Genomic DNA, 17,151 nt, shown 5'->3' on the forward strand with positions numbered 1-17,151 from the left:
TCTAAAACTTTGGAGCACTTGAGTATATATATATATACACGTATGCACATACATACACACACACAAAATTTACCCACGATTTTCTTTTCGTTATTTTATTATGACGGACTGAAACTTTTAAATTCTCTACATATTAAAAGGTAATGCTATTTTTACAGTATCATAGTAGCCATAGCCAAATAATCTGGAGATTTGTAGTTCCATACATTTTTATGAAGTTATTGTTATAAATAAATATTTTTCTTTGGGAAAATAATAAATATAGTTTTATAATTTTAATTCAGTAAAGTCTCACTGCTGTCAATGCTTCTTTTTATTTTATGGATAGGGTTGCGATAATTACGACAAATGCTTTTTGATATTTTAATTTTATAAAAAATATATGGGAGAAATATTTTCTTTCTTTGGAAAGCATCAGCAGCAAATAAAAATTTTAATTACTCTCTCATGTTCTAGATTTTTGTCCCAGAGTTTCCTACAAGCAACATGATGCCTTGAGTAGACTTCATGTGGTGGTTATTTCTATATTGAATGAGTCTCACAGTGCTCATTTGAGGGAACCTAAATGTGAAGACATCTTTCTAAATCAATAGTGTTCAAAAACCAGAAGCTGGTTTAAAGGAGAAATTTACTATTGTCCCTCAGGAATCAGGAAACTAACTTTGTTAATTAATTAATCAAAAACATGGTCTTGTGAAAGATCCATGGTCTACATTGTTTTAAAAGCCTATTGTAATTGATGGATCTCCAAGCAGGATGTAGAACACTTTTTTAAATCTTCCCTCTTTCTCTAAGATGTCTTGGTACCTAGAACAATTCTGTGAATAATTCAGTGGTGCTTGCATCATTTTTCCTTTTGACATCACTAATAAAAAAATGTTCATGGTGCATACTAATTGTTGTTGTAAATGACTCATAAGGAAAATATCCACAAGACAAAACTAAATTCTAGATTTTTAGGAGAACTATGACACCTTACCTCTAGACAGAAATCATGTTTCAGGTTGTAAAAAGTTGTAGAAGGATAAAAAGATGGCTCAGAGCTTAACAGTATACACTGCTCTCGCAGAAGCCCTGAGTTTAGTTTGCAGAACCCATCTAAGCAGTTCAACTGCCTTTGATTCCCCAGGATCTGTATCCTCTGCTGACCTCCTGGAGGAATGAAGTAAGGCACACAAACCCACATCCACATGTACACATCCTCTGCTGACAACTCAGAGCACTGAAGTAAGATGCACAAACCCACATCCAGATGTACACATCCACAGATAATTTAAAATAAATAAACTTTGCAGCAGAAGGAAAGAGTGTATCAGTTAAACTGACCCCTCTAATGAAGAGACTGGTGGTTAACGACCACCTCACAATTTGGCTATGGCTAGTATGAAGATAGCATAACCATTTAATATGTAGAACCATTTAAAGACTCCTCACATCAACATGGATAAAGAAAGCTATCATCACGTTACAATCGCAGCCATGGAAACTCCCAAGATGAATTAACTCAAGTCTAGAAAATACAAAAAGAGCAATGCAAACACAGAGAAAACCAATTCACAGCCAGTTCTGTGGGCTTTACTACTACTTTATGAAGTGAAAAATGGAGATCCAGAGAAATTAGGCTTAGTATCCAAGGAGACGGCGAAAGCAGAGATACCTCGGGAATTTGAATGAGTGTCTTTCTATTTGAATCTACTGTACCCTGAAGGGCCTATACCACAAAAGAAAACATTGCAGGCAATACTCATTAAGAGTACCAATTAGCGCACTTTAGAGAAAAATAGATATTTCCCAAGAAATGCTCGAGTAGAACTTTCACATCTTAGTTCTAACGTGCAACTTGAAAAACAAGGACAGCAGGTTACCAAGAAGAGACTTGATACCCTGTGAACATATACAGGGGGAGATAATCCCCCTCAGGAACAGTCATAGGGGAGGGGAATAAGGGGAAAATGGGAGGGAGGGAAGAATGGGAGGATACAAGGGATGGGATAACCATTGAAATGTAACAAGAATAAATTAATAAAGGAGAAAAAAAAAAGAAAAACACCCTTGCCTTAGTTTGTTAACTATACTTCCTGTAACAAACACCATGAGCAGAAGATATTATATCTTGGCTACATGTGACATTCTATCATCAAGAGGAGACCATTCTGAGATCCAAGTTTAGAACCAAGATCTTTTTGTCCATCACATGAATCTGGCATTTCCCAGAAACCACAGAAGCTGAAGGATCAATATCAGTGGTACAGAGCAGGCCCAAGATAGAAAGGGGCTGGGCTTGCCACACACCTGCATGTACCCCTGTCTACGTATTGTATGGAAACCCCTTTTCCAACAAACTTCAAGAAATAAGGTAGAACCCAGGAGAGCGGTGTGCTCAGGTCTGGATCATCTAACCAAAAAAAAAAAATCAGATATTGGCATTTGATATTTGAGGAGGAAGGAAGAATATATTAATGCAGGAATAACTCCTCTTCAAAGGAAAGTGCCCAGGAAATGAGTCCCATCCATTCACATTGTAGTACTTTGTTTGTTTGTCTTGCTTCTATTGCTAACCTAAGAGAATAAATGTTGTGGTCTAAGATAGGAAAGGGAAGGAGGGATGTATAAAGACACTACCAGTCCCTCTCCTCATCATCCAGAGTAAAGTGAACAAGCAACAAATGCCATGCCTTCATATAGCCATACTGAGGGTTTTGCTTGTTTTGTTTTGTTTTGCTTTGTTTTTTACTACTACAGATAAAATCGTTCTTTTAGGATACACTGTCATAGAATACCAAGAGTAAACATAAAAACTATCATTAACTAGAAGTAAATCATGTTGAACTGTCTAGTCTTCTCAACAGAAACAAAGGATTAACAGAGTGTGGCCACACTGCTATGGTTTGATTGATGTGACAGTTCACATAGACGTAATCCCCAATGCAAAAAAAAATTTGAGAAATAGAATGTTTAAGCAGTATATAGATCATGATGACTTTGCCCACACAAAGAAAATGTAACTGTAGAAGGGATAATCCACCAGACAAGATGCTTGTCCCATTCCCTCCTGCCATAGTCTTCACTCCTTTTTGCTGTTCCCTCCACGCCAACACATTTTTATTGTTTATAAACTACTCAGTCTGTGGCAGCCTGTTATAGCAGCACAAAGCAGCCAGAGATGCATATCTTCCTACATCTGAGAGAAAAGAATTTTTTAAATTAAAAATAAAATCATTTCCAGATATGAAACAAACTAAAAATTGTTGCTCCTAAGTATCTTTGTAAAAAAAAAAAAAAAGTATCTTGAAGATAGATTCCACCAACAAAAAGGAGTAAATTCAGGTAACAAAGGGCATTCCCACGATGAAATAACAATTTTTAAAAAGTCTGAAATCCCCATACAATGAATGGAAACCATAATTATGAATGGATATCCCAGGTAGGAAGACGATATACTGTGGAGTCTAAAATAAGCTTCAGAGTATTTTAGAGAAGAAACACAGAGCTATAGACAATGTTTTTTTTTTTTTTTATCATGGTATGGTCCACACAGCCTGAATGATTGACCCTCTGAGGCATCTGACTGCCCAGAGGAAGTCTTTGTAGTTCTGCTAACATTTGTGGAGGCACTTTCAATGGGTAACATGAAAACCAGGCAAACAGCAAAATCAAAGGACTAGATCCTAAGATTAACAATGTAAATAAGAGCCTTCTGCTGCTGCATCCACAGCCATGATTAGGCCTAAGCTATAGTAGATGCTTGCCTCTAGTGTCCTCCGCTGCGTGAAATAGAAGGTCTGGTTGGACCCCGATGAGACCAACGAAATTACCGATGCCAACCCCTGTCAGCAAATCAGGAAGCTGATCAAAGATGGGTTGATCATTGGAAGCCTGTGACTGTCCATTCCCGGGCGCGATGCCTGGAAAACATTTTGGCCCGAGGGAAGGGCCGGGATACAGACACAGGGAAGAAGAGGATGCCTGCGAACGCCCGCACACCCAAGAAGGTGACCTGCATGAGAAGGAGGAGGATCCTGCGCTGGCTCATGAGGAGATACCGAGAATCTAAGAAGATTGGCCGCCATATGTTTCACATCCTGTACCTGAAGGTCAAAGGGAATGGGTTCAAACACAAGCGGGTTCTCATGGAGCACAGCTAGAAGCTGAAGGCAGACAGGGCTCGCAACAAGCTCCTGGCTGACCAGGCTGAGGCTCGCAGGTCTAAGACCAAGGAACCATGCAAGCACGCGGAGGAGCACCTCCAGGCCAAGAAGGAGGAGCTCATCAAGACCCTGTCCAAGGAGGAAGAGACCAAGAAATGAAGATTTCCTCGTGTCTGCACGTAGTGGCTCATGTGGCCTCATGTGGATCAGTCATTAAAATAAAACAAGGCTTTTTTTTCTGTTAAAAGATGGAAATAAGAAATTTAAAATCAAAGTGTAGTGCACTATTAACATTCGAGAATTATTTAAATAGTCTGAATCTATGCACATTAGCTTCTGCTCCAAGCAAACTTCCTAACGACGTAGGGAACTAGCAAGCAACAGCTGTATGTCATGGAGCTGGACTGAACCTGCTATAAAGCCTTATGTTCTAAAACAGAAAGTCAACAGAACAACCCAAAACAAATTTAAAATTTAAAATTTTCTGTTGACAGTGTCTCCTGTCTTACAGAAGCTTCTCAGCCTCGCGAGGTCCCATTTTTAATTGTTGACCTTAAGGCCTGGGCTGTTGTTGTTCTGTTCAGGAAGTTGTCTCCTGTGCCAGTGTGTTCCAGGCTCTTCCCCACTTTTTCTTCTAACCAGTTTAGTGTCTCTGGTTTTATGTTGAGGTCTTTGAAGCACTTGGAATTGAGTTTTGTGCATGGTGACAAACATGGGTCCAGTTGCATTTTTTTTTTACACATCCAGTTAGACCAGCACCATTTGTTGAAGATGCTATCCATTTTCCATTGAATAGATTTGGCTTCTTTGTCAAAAATCAAGTAACCATATATGTGTGGATTCATTTCTGGGTCTTCAATTCTATTCCACTGATCAACCAGTCTATTGCTGTGCCAGTACCAAGCTACCGCCTACAGACTGGGAAAATATCTTCACCAACCCTATATGTGACAAAGATCTAACATCCAAAATACATAATGAACTCAAGAAATTAAACATCACTAAACCAAATAACCCACTTGAGAAATGGGGCTCAGAACTAAACAGAGAATTCTCAACAGTGAGGTATCAACTGGCTGCGAAACACTTAAAGAAATGCTCAATCTCCTTAGTCATCAGGGAAATGCATATCAAAGCAACTCTGAGATTTCACCTTACACCCATCAGAATGGCTTAGATCAAAAATTCATGTGACACCACATGCTGACGAGGATCTGGAGAGAAAGGAACACTCCTTAATTGCTGGTGGGAATGCAAACTAGTACAGCCACTTTGGAAATCTATCTGGCACTATCTCAGAAAACTGGAATAAGACTTCTTCAAGACCCAGCTATTCCACTCCTTGGAATATACCCAGAAGATGCACCAGCACACAACAAGGACATATGCTCAACCGTGTTCATAGCAGCCTTATTCATAATAGCCAGAACATGGAAACAGCCTAAGTGCCCCTCAGTAGAAGAATGGATAAAGAAAGTGTGGTACATTTACACTATGGAATACTACTCAGCTATTAAAAACAAGGAATTCCCAAAATTTGTGGACAAATGGATTGAACTAGAAATGATCTTAATAAGTGAGTTAACCCAGAAGCAGAAAGAGTCAAATGGTATATACTCACTTATATCTGGACACTAGCCCAAGGGGCATGTCCCATGAAAGTCTTCACTTACCAGGAAAGTGGGACAGAAGGGAAGACTTCCTATTGGGACTTTAGGTGAGAGAAGCATGGGAGAATGGGGAAATAGAAGGATCCAGAGGGTCCTAGAAACCTACAAGGAGAACATTATGCTGGGCAGATCTGGGCCCAGGGGTCCTGCTCAAACTATGGCATGAGCCAAGGACAATACGTGCAGTAGACTTTGAACCCCTACCCAGATCTAGCCAATGGACAGGGCATTCTCCACAGTTGAGTGGAGAGTGGGGACTGACTTTCCCACAAACTCTGATGCCCCATCTTTGACCATGTCCCCTGGATAGGGAGGCCTGGTGGCACTCAAAGGAAGGTTAGCAGGCTACCAAGAAGAGACTTGACATCCTATGAGCATATACAGGGGGAGGAGGTTTCCCTCAGTCACAGTCATAGGGGAGGAGAGTAAGGGGAAAATGAGAGGGAGGGAGGAATGGGAGGATACAAGGGATGGGATAACAACTGAGATGTAATATGAATAAATTAATAAAATATATTTTAAAAATTTAAATATTCAAATCACACATACTTTTAAAATATCTATCAAGCACATTCTATATGTTCATATATCACTATATGTTGAAAGGGAAAGTCTCCATAAATCCTCAATGCTATCTTCTCTTCCTATACCACCTCCTTTTCTCAGTGCAATCCATTAACCAGAAGGAATGAGGCTTCAATTCTTGTCTCTGAGACTTTCTAGCTGTATGATCATTCATTAGTTACTTAACCTCTCCATGCCACAGTATTCATCTGTGAAAAACAAGTAATATCATATTCATCACTTGAGTGTAGCAAAGAATGCCTACAAATGTAAGTGGTTATCCAAGTATTTTACTGGACAAACATGTCCCTTGGATGGAGATGCCTGGTGGCACTCAGAGGAAAGATAATAGGTCACCAAGGAGAGACTTGATACCCTATGAGCATATACAGGGGGAGGAGGTCCCCCTCAGTCACGGACTTAGGGGAGGAGAGGGGAGTAGGGGGGAAGTGGGAGGAAAGGAGGAATGGGAGGATACATGGGATGGGCTAACAACTGAGATGTAATTTGAATAAATTAATAAAAAAATGTATTAAAAAAAAAAGAACTGACCTTCTTAGCTTGGAAGAGGAGACAAAAAGGCAGAAGAATTATTGAGAGGAAGATTTCAGAACAAATACACTGTTGGTATTCACATGTAATCAATTTAGTAAAACTTTAAAGTAGAAAAAAAAAAATCCATGAATAAATTTCAATCCATGGCACTCCCAAACCAGCTGCAGAGAAGACAATCCAACTCTTGCCTAAATTTAGGCCCTGTATCCTTTTATCTCTTTATTGTCTTAAAGTTGTGTTGTCTTCAACTTTAAAAGTAAGAAGGGGTCATTGGGTAAATAAGGAAAAAGCACGTCATCTTATTTGACATTTTTGTACTCAGCTTAGACTCCGAAGAAATAAATTGCAACCTCTGGTCATGCATAACTAATAACATGACTAAAAATACAAAGCCTAATATTAGCACCATTAAAATTAAATAGAGTTACCATCCTCCTTCTGTAAACAGGCCAGGGCATTTGTGCAAACAAACCTAGGGTGTTGTAGGCAATTTTGAGGGTAAGGTATAGTGGTAGAGGGCACGTCAATGAGTTTCTAGTCAATGACAGCCAAGGTCCTATTCTCTTCATTCATGATCACTTCACTCATGATACCTCTCTACAAACACTAAAGACTACGGTTCTCTTGTTGTTAGCATGCAGGCATTCCCACCAGCCTGCCTTTTACAGGCCTGGCAACTTCCATGAGGACGCCAGGTGAGTGCCAGATAAAAAGGACCCACCAGCCTCTTAGGCATGCTCTCTCTCTCTCTCTCTCTCTCTCTCTCTCTCTCTCTCTGTCTCTCTCTCTCTCTCTCTCTGTCTCTCTCTCTCTCTCTGTCTCTCTCTCTGTCTCTCTCTCTCTCTGTCTCTCTCTCTCTCTGTCTCTGTCTCTGTCTCTCTCTCTCTCTGTCTCTCTCTCTCTCTGTCTCTCTCTCTCTCTCTCTCTCTCTCTCTCTCTCTGTTTCTCTCTCTCCCTCCCTCCATCCCTCCCCATCTCTTACTCTTTCTCTGTCATGAATGCCCTTGCCTTTTCCCTTTTCTCACCACTTCCCTTTTTCCCACAATAAATTTTCTTTATACCAGATCTGTTGCGTGGCATCTTAATCATTATTGTAACACTTGTTACAGCCCTGCTACACTTTAATAATACATCAAAATGCAGAGGAGCCATACACAGTTTTCCAGAGCTAGATAACTGGGAAGAAAAAGAGTATAATGAAGGCTTGGGAAGACGTTCATATGAAGAATTATAAGAATGAAGGTTTTTTGTTTTGTTTGGGCATAAAAATCATCTTCCTAAAACTGCTTCCTCAAAAACTAAATGACATCTGGTCAGTTTTAGGGTGACCATGAAATGACAGATGGGAAGAAGGAAGAGGTCTTGGAAGTATTTGTTGATTTCAGATAAAGATTCTAGACAGTAATACCCAGAGCCAGAAGACATTTCTCAGTTGTCACAATGAGTGCGTCCATTTTAAAAGGAGTCACAAAGGCATCCTTTCCTCATGTGTGCATGGATGTGCATGTGCAGATTCATGAGAGTGTGAGTGTACAAGCATGTGTAGATAGTGTGTGTGCCTGTGCGTACGCGCGCTCGCGCATGAGTGTATGTGTGTGTGTGTGTGTGTGTGTGTGTGTGTGTGTGTGTGTGTGTTCATGTCTCCATGGCCTAGAACTCTCCAAATTGGCTGGGCTGCCAGGACAGGAGGCCCTGGGGACACACCTATATCCACTTCCCTCCCCAGCACTGGAATAATCAGCGCTTGCCTGACTTAATAATAAAAAATAAAAATAAAACATCTTGGTATTGTGGTCTAAATACAAAATGCCCCTCAGAGGTTCATATGTTGAAATGCTTGGTCACCAGCTGGTGGTGCTGGAAATTGTGACTCATTTGGGAGGGGGAGCATTGCTAGAGGAAGAAAGTCATTGAGGGCAGCCTCTGAGGTTTGAAAGCCTGGCTCCACTTCTTGTTTCTCCCTCTCACTCTTTCTGACTCCCCACTCCCCAGATGGCTTGTGTATGGATGAGACGTGATCAGCCAGCCTCACATTTCTGCTGACATTCCTTCCCCACCATGAGGTCATGAGTGCCCCCTAGAACAAATAAATCTTTTCTTCCCTGAATTTTTTTGTTTTGTTTTGGTTTTTTTTTTTTTTTGGTTTGTTTTTGTTTGTTGGTTGGTTGGTTGGTTTTGTTTTGTTGAATCATAGTTTTCTATCATGAGAACAGAAAATGAACCAGTACACATAGGGCCTGGAGACTGAACTCAGGCTCCTGCTCGATCAAAGCAAGCAAGTGGCTGCCTGAGCTATTCCCCAGTCTTGTATTTAAGCTGTCAGTGGGTTAAATCATAAAGTCCAGTAGCAAATCAATTTTTAGATGAACAGACTATTGATCCAGGCTTGGGATGCCTCACTGCATATTAGCACTATTTTTGCAAAGAGAAAATGCCAGAAGACAATATCAAGAATTGGTAATAAAATTAATTAGGGGCAGGCTGGTTTGAAGCCTTTATCATATAGCCACACAAAGACCCACAATGGGAAGCAATCTGTACAGTTTTACAGCCCTGAATAAAGAGTCAAAACAAATGCTGAGATTTGAGAACCATCGATATGCCACAAAGCTGCTGCAGTTTGACTGAACAAACTAAGAAGAGATAATAAGTGAAAGGAGCAAAGGTCTGAGGAAGCATCTGTGCCCAAACATAATTCTTGAAGGGAAGTTAAAGGTGGTAAGCCTGAAGGTAGAAATGAAAAAGACTCACAGTTCATACAAGAACATCGGTGTGAGACAAAAGAGAAGGACATTGCAAGAAACAGAGAATCACAAAAAATCTGTGGGTTTAATATGATTATTTTTTTTAAAAAAATCAGATATTTCAAAGAGAGCTTTCATGACTAGAGGGCTGGGGGTGGGGGACAAGATAAATAAAAGCAGGAAAGAAAAATCTTTGCTAAAAGGAGGTAGAGAAAATGTAAATAAATAAACAAGGAATGGAAAGATGTGTTTGCAAGTAAAATAAAGGAATGCAGTGTCTGTAAGGAAGAGTGGGTACTGAAAGTACAGATTAGAGGTACAGGGTGGCTTAGTGTAACCTTAACCTTACAAGGAAGTGGTGAACAAACCTGGATTTGACAGCCAACAAGCTGAATGCACTGTCAAAGCTGGGTTTTCGACAAATTGATCACTAAGGTAAAGAGGAAAAGATGATCACATGATCTGCAATATGGAAGAGTCGGAGCTGGAGAGATGGCTCAGTCAATAGATAAGCATGCTTTCCTGCCCTTTCCAGACATGAGTTCAATTCTAAGTGTCCACAGATCCATGCTCTAGGGCATTCCATGTCTTCTGGCCTCCTCAGAAACCTGTATGCATATACACATAAACACACATGAACATGCACATACACACAAACAAAAACAAAATAATAGAAAGAAAGAAAAAAATGAAAGGTTGCCGTCAACATCCCTGTGACTGTAAAGGCATCACAGAGACTGACATACGCTCTGATGGATTGACAGGGAAGAGCCAGAAAAGGCTGTGACGCAGAACGCCTTCAAACCACAGAGCTGTGTGGCTGTGTGACTTGTGAAGCCGGATGCATGGCAACTGAGTAAAATTCAGGAAATATAACTGAAAAGACTCTAATGTTACCACTTGATTCCTATTAACATGAGCAGAATAAACTGTCTGGGGGAAAACAGAAGGTGTAGGGACTCTTGTTTATAAGCATGTGGGAATTCTAGAAGGCTCAGCAGATAAAAAGGAAGAGTGTTAGCAGAGGGTTCTGCTTGGACCATTAAATCAGCAAAGTATGGGATGAAACAAAGAGTACAGATGAGTGAGCATACTGTCATAAAATTATATCATTAAACACTGGGGTGGATAGAAATGTTGTCAAAAGAAAATCCCTGTCATATTTTTTTCCTCCTCAAATGTTAATAGTACGTTTGTAGGTTTTACTAGGCCAGGAACCTTGGGATTTGGGATGAAATTAATTGGCTTCAGGATTCCAGATGGAGTTCTGAATAAGTTTGCCAAAGCACAAGCATAATGCATGGTTTACCACCCAGTCTAGTATTCGGGAGACAGAGCCTGGTTCCAAACTGAACATTAGGCTTGCATAATCATCTGTGTGTCTGGGAGCTGGAGGTTGCAAAAATGAGCCCTGGGGAGAAAAAGTCTTTCCTCTAAGGCTGGACCCTCTGAGACTAGACAAAGAAAATGCATGTTCTACTCAGCATTAGAGATTGTCCACAAGTATAAAAAGCTGACAACTCAGTATGTGCCAAGTATTTATTGCTTCTAACTATTAGGCTAATATGTAAAAGGAGCTTGGAATCTAGTTGAGGAAAATTAAAGGTATGAAAAATGGCAACTCCAGAGAGTAGTTACAAAAATTAAATGAAACAATAAACGGGAGAGATAGACCAGGAAGACTGTTGAAGGGGAAAGAGGGGGACCAGGGGAACATGAAAAGGCGTGAGAATCAGCAGTAACTTTCTGAGCTGCTGCACAACTCTGGCTATGGACCAGACACTTTACAAGAATACCCGTTCAAAGAGCTGGAGAGAGTTGACTGGCAGATCAGATCACAGGTAGTGTGTAAATAGACTGTGAAGGTAGAAAAAGAAACTAAGTTCTCGGTGTTTTTACATATGTGCTTGTTTTACACGTTAAATATTTGGACCAAGCATCATAAGATTTACAATAATATGAGAGCATTCCCTTTACCATTCTGCTGACCTCAGTAACCAAATTGTCCAAATAAATAGAAATGATGGGGCAATCCTGTGGATGTGACTGAGCTATGTATAATGGCTAGCAGGATAATAGCTCATTATAAAGACCACAAAATGGATTTGATGACTTATGAATAATGGAACAATGGAAATGGAATTATTTCAGAATATTTCTTTCTTTCTTTACTAGGAAAAATGGCCATCCATTCACCTTAACATCAGTCAGCTGATGTTTCCATCAGTTGATGTTTCCATCAATAACAAATATGCATAAAGAGAAACCACTTAGTGTAGCTAACAGTTTTAGAAGGTGCAGTATATGATTGGTTGACCTGATCACTCTGGACCTATGGGAGACAACATCATCGCAGCAGCAGAAGCAAAGCACAATCATTCCTTCATTTGCAGAAAGAAAAGCAGGCAGAGAGAGGGCGGCCAGGGTCCCATCCCAGTCTCTCCTCTTTAAATTTCCACAATCTCCCTCTATTCAGAAGCTGGGTACCAGCATACAACACAGGGCACCACTGTAGAGCCAGATTACAGGCTTAAACCACAGCTGAGTTGAATACCAGTTAAAAATTTTGGGTAGAACCTTAGTACTTCATAAACAGGAAGAAAAGAAGCTTGCCTTACTGGATGTTTACTGGAGTTCTGGTTATATTTGAAGAACTTAAATACTTCAATTTCTAGAGCCCATCAACACAATTTGATACTAGTAAGTATAAAATCAAATTGTCAATGAAATGTGCATAAATGTCAATGCCTTTAAGTTTTTAATCATTTAACTGACAGAACAATTACAGCTTTCATTTCTTAATACTTACTTCCTAAGTCTAAAGGATTTTTAGGCTAGTTTTATACGTATTGGTGTTTTGTCCCTATTAGTGTATGTGCTGCATGTATATGCCTAGCTCCCTCAGCAGCCATAAAAGGGTTTCCAGTCCCCTGGAACTGGAACCACAGAAGGATTTGAGCTGCTATGGGGTCAACTGGGAATTGAATCCAAATGTTTTGCAAGAGCAGCAAGTGTCTTTAGTCACTGAACCATCTCTCTGGTTCCTTAATGCAGGAATAAACTGACTCCTAATAACTTCTCGTTAAAGCCATAAGTTAGGGCATATTTCAGACCTCATCAAATAACCTACTTTTTGCAAGAGATGGAAATCAACACAGAGAACAACGACTGGTCAAGGTACACAGAACGAATGCCTTCAAAGTTCTCAGCCCCATGTGTGACATCAAGATCAAACCCTATTCTCTCAAGGTTCGGGGATTAGCACAAAGACACAAGAGCAAGAGGCCCTGGATGATTACAAACAGTTTTCTAGACACAGTAGGCCAGCTGCACTCAAACCACTCAAAGCAAACTCAAGCCAGAGAAAATCTGGTCATAAAATGGGGAAGATGAAAACAAGGTTCTATCTACCCCTAACTCATAAGTCATAGTTATTTAAATAAGCAGTTATAAGCCAGTCCTAAACTAAGTATTTTTCTCAATTATATCTTCTCTACAAAAGGAATGATATCACTAACTCCAGTTTGCAGATGAGGATACTAACAACCCAAGAGATCCAACAACTGGCCTGCCCTATAGAGCTACCAAATGCTACTGAAGCAGGACCACGAATCTGTAGTAATAGCTAGTTAAAAGGCTGTGCCCTAACAGCTCTACGTTACTAACATTTCAAAAGTGTTTGACCTTTTCCTTCTAATTATTTAATTGCCTACCATAATGCCACAAACCAACAACTATTATCATCTATTAACATTCTGTATTAACATTCAGGTGGCTAAGTGTCATGTTTTGATTTCAGAGTCCTAATTTAGCTGGATGCTTATATGACTTAACTTTACAGCTTTTAATTATAATAATTTATGGAAATGTATTTGTATAACTATCTGATGCAGAGTTTTCACTTTTTAAATTTTAGTCTTTTTAGAATGAAAAGAAAAAAGTGCCATGACTGACCCACAGATATACAATTCCAGCCCTTTAATATGTACTTTTATAATTTAAAAAGACCATGCCTCTTTTATTTTAAATTTGAGGGACAGGTACAATATGAAAACATAAAATAAAGACCCACTGCAAAGCTAAGATCTGGAAGTACCCTGCTTGACTGTACTGATTTCTTCAGTACTCCCAAACACCGCACTTACTTCAGAGAAAATTGATTTTGATTCTCAAAAACACACTGGAACTTTCTGGCTCAATGCCTGCCTGGCTCATCCTTTATAAAACAGGGTGGAAAATTACTGTCATCATAATCAGCATAATCAATACTTTGAAAAGCTTGCACATCAGCTGTGAAAGAGTGAGAAGTGCACTCTTCCTTTTATTAACCTAAACTTCCATCTCAACAAAAAGTGACTTCAAGCGCTTTGAATTTCTCACTGTACATGCCACATGCTATTTGAACATAATATCTGAAGTACTTTAATGAAATGTGATAGTTGCTCTTATTTGAAAGAAGATTAATTGTGCACATGCACATACAGACACAGAAAAAAAAAACATATGAAGCAAAACCCATTGCCCCCAAGGGTAGTACACACAAAAAAGTGATTACTTACTCGAGTAATGAAAATCTGAATATTGCTTATTCACCTTATAAGCTTTTCCTAGAGAGCAATGTTCATGTGTGATTTGTTTCCCTCATTTATTCAAATAGCACAAAGCCAACCTTTGCGAGCATATCAAGAGCACTGGCTTATTGCAGGATTTTGTTAAAAGTTTTAAGGAAGAGGGTTTTTACTGTTACTGCTAACACATGTGCTATGTCAGTTTTCTTGTTTTACTGCTCAATTGCTCCTGTTTTGCCAGTGATACAAATGCACAAATGTATAAAACTGCACGTGGAGACATGGAAGGAGCCATGTGATGTTCTCCAGTCAGTCCTGCTGAAACTTACATGTTGAAAGTATCTAGAAGCTGGATAATAATGGAAGTCAGTTAATATAACCAGGATAATAGCACAGGAAATACCTATTCTAAATATAAATTTTAAGCATATTTCTGGCTAGCCACAAAGAAGTCTGCATTAGAAGTCATTGAACACACTCATATTTATATCTAGTAACAATGGTAATTTGACATTTAGGAACTTCTTAGAATCCTCATCAACAAGACTCCAGAGATGGGTGTTTAAAGGCACGAGTATAAAGTATCAGCATAAGAGGGAATCCCCAGCAACGACAATAAATCCTGACTAAATAAGTATGGAGCAGCATACTCTGAAGTATTCTACTATCAAAAATAATCTTCAAAAATATAAAGAGTTAATCACAGGCCAAAATATTCCAGAACTTGTCTCAAAAAACAAACAAACAAACAAAAATAAACAAGTACTACAGTGTCTGTGGTCTGGAAATACTAAGATCAAGTTAAAACCTTATTAGAATAAAAAATAAATTCAGATGCTTTGTTAGCAAGTGAATGTTTATTAAACTTATTCACAATATCTTGCCCGATTCATTTCTGATATAAAAGTATCTTTGAGATACCCAGTAGGCAAAAACAAACCCCATGGAACCAACATTATCACAGTTATTCTAAGAAGTGTCTCTCTTTTGTAAATAAGATAACAATATTAAGTATGTTTATATTAGTGATGCTCATTAGCATATGCTATTAGGCATCCTTTATTCCTGAGTTTATCTTTGTGTTTTGAAGAAACCTAACTGTTCCTCTTATTCACTAGACTAATTATTGAACCCATGCACTGTCATTAAAAACAGAAATAAAAAAAAACTTTTTATTTGGAATGGACTTCCAAATCTGTTATTAAGAATCAGCAAATTATATTCCTACGAAACTTCCTAAAGATAGCATCAAAAAGCGAAATGACTGGGTTTCTTCTTGATTTTTTTCATTCCAATACCAGAAAGGGAAATGTAATTATTGGTTTTTTTTTAAAATATCAAGGACTTCTAAATTTGGTGGACATCACTTAAGTAAAAAAGTAAGAGGAATAAAATCATACTGACTACAATCTCCCACACTTCCATTTGGATATGGGTCTTCTACATCTTAAATATACTGATCAAATCTATAAAAAGACAAAGGGAGAAAAACACTGTTTAAAAATGCCACATTTCCATACATGATCAACAATGCCTACTACTCACAGATAATATCCTGATTATCAATATGCAAATCAAACTCTATTTGTCAGAGGACTTGTCAAAAGAAAGAGACAGGCTATCAGAATCCCACAAATGAGGATAGGTGTCAGATGACAGCCCTTGGACACTACGTTCCTCCTCCAGATGCCGAAGAACATCATAACCTTCAGGTTCTGCCTCTTTTCTGAATAACTTAGGACATCCAAGCTCAGATGAAAAACACCAGCAGAGTGAGTTCAGTGTGTGCTTCATCCCTCAAATCCTAGTGGTTGCTGTACCTTAAATAGTGTATGTAAATCACTGTTGTTTCTTTTTAAAAATATTTTATTAATTTATTCATATTACATCTCAATTGTTATCCTATCCCTTCTATCCTCCCATTCCTCCTTCCCTCCTGTTTTCCTCCGACTCCCCTCCCCTATGTCTGTGACTGAGAAGGACCTCCTCCCCATGTATATGCTCATAGGGTATCAAGTCTCTTCTTGGTAGCCTGCTAACCTTCCTCTGAGTACCACCAGGCCTTCTCATCAAGGGGACATGGTCAAATATGGGTCACTAGAGTTCATGTGAAAGTCAGACCCCACTCTCCACGCAATGGTGGAGAATGTCCTGTCCATCAACTAGATCTGGGTAGGGGTTCAAAATCTACTGCATGTATTGTCCTTGGCTCATGCCATAGTTTGAGCAGGACCCCTGGGACCAGATCTGCCTGCTATAATGCTCTTCTTGTAGGTTTCGAGGACCCTCTGGATCCTTCTATTTCCCCATTCTCCCATGCTTCTCTCACCTAAAGTCCCAATAGGATGTCCTCCCCTCTGACCCAGTTTCCTGGTAAGTGAAGACTTTCATGGGACATGCCCCTTGGGCTAGTGTCCAGATATAAGTGAGTATGTACCATTTGACTCTTTCTGCTTCTGGGTTAACTCACTCATTATGATCATTTCTAGTTCAATCCATTTGTCCACAAATTTTGGGAATTCCTTGCTTTTAATAGCTGAGTAGTATTCCATAGTGTAAATGTACCACACTTTCTTTATCCATTCTTCTACTGAGGGACACTTAGGCTGTTTCCATGTTCTGGCTATTATGCATAAGGCTACTATGAACATAGTTGTGCATATGCCCCTGTTGTATGGTGGATCATTTTCTGGGTATATTCCAAGGAGTCGAATACCTGGGTATGGAGGAAGCCCTATTCCCATTTTTCTTTTCTTTTTTTTTTTTTTCTTTAAACAAAAATTGCATTTATTTATTTATTTATAACAAACTTACAACTTATGGGAATCAGTTACATCTACCATGTGGGTCTCAGAAATTTTTTTCCCTTTTTTTATTAATTTATTCTTGTCACATCTCAATA

The 17,151-nt window shown here is 39.1% G+C and overlaps 1 protein-coding gene and 1 pseudogene across 6 annotated transcripts in view; one reads left to right on the forward strand and one right to left on the reverse strand.

Annotated features, from left to right (window-relative positions):
- The window catches only part of KCNT2 (potassium sodium-activated channel subfamily T member 2), a 332,217-nt gene that overhangs the window by 298,727 nt on the left and 16,339 nt on the right, over positions 1 to 17,151 (reverse strand). The window lies entirely within an intron of this gene.
- On the forward strand, positions 3,742 to 4,427 carry LOC311596854 (large ribosomal subunit protein eL19-like; annotated as a pseudogene). The gene has a single exon. The product of its transcript is annotated as a large ribosomal subunit protein eL19-like (transcript).

The sequence above is a fragment of the Acomys minous genome (genome assembly GCF_964271855.1).
Source record: "Acomys minous genome assembly, chromosome: 1".
Taxonomy (NCBI): Eukaryota; Metazoa; Chordata; class Mammalia; order Rodentia; family Muridae; genus Acomys; species Acomys minous.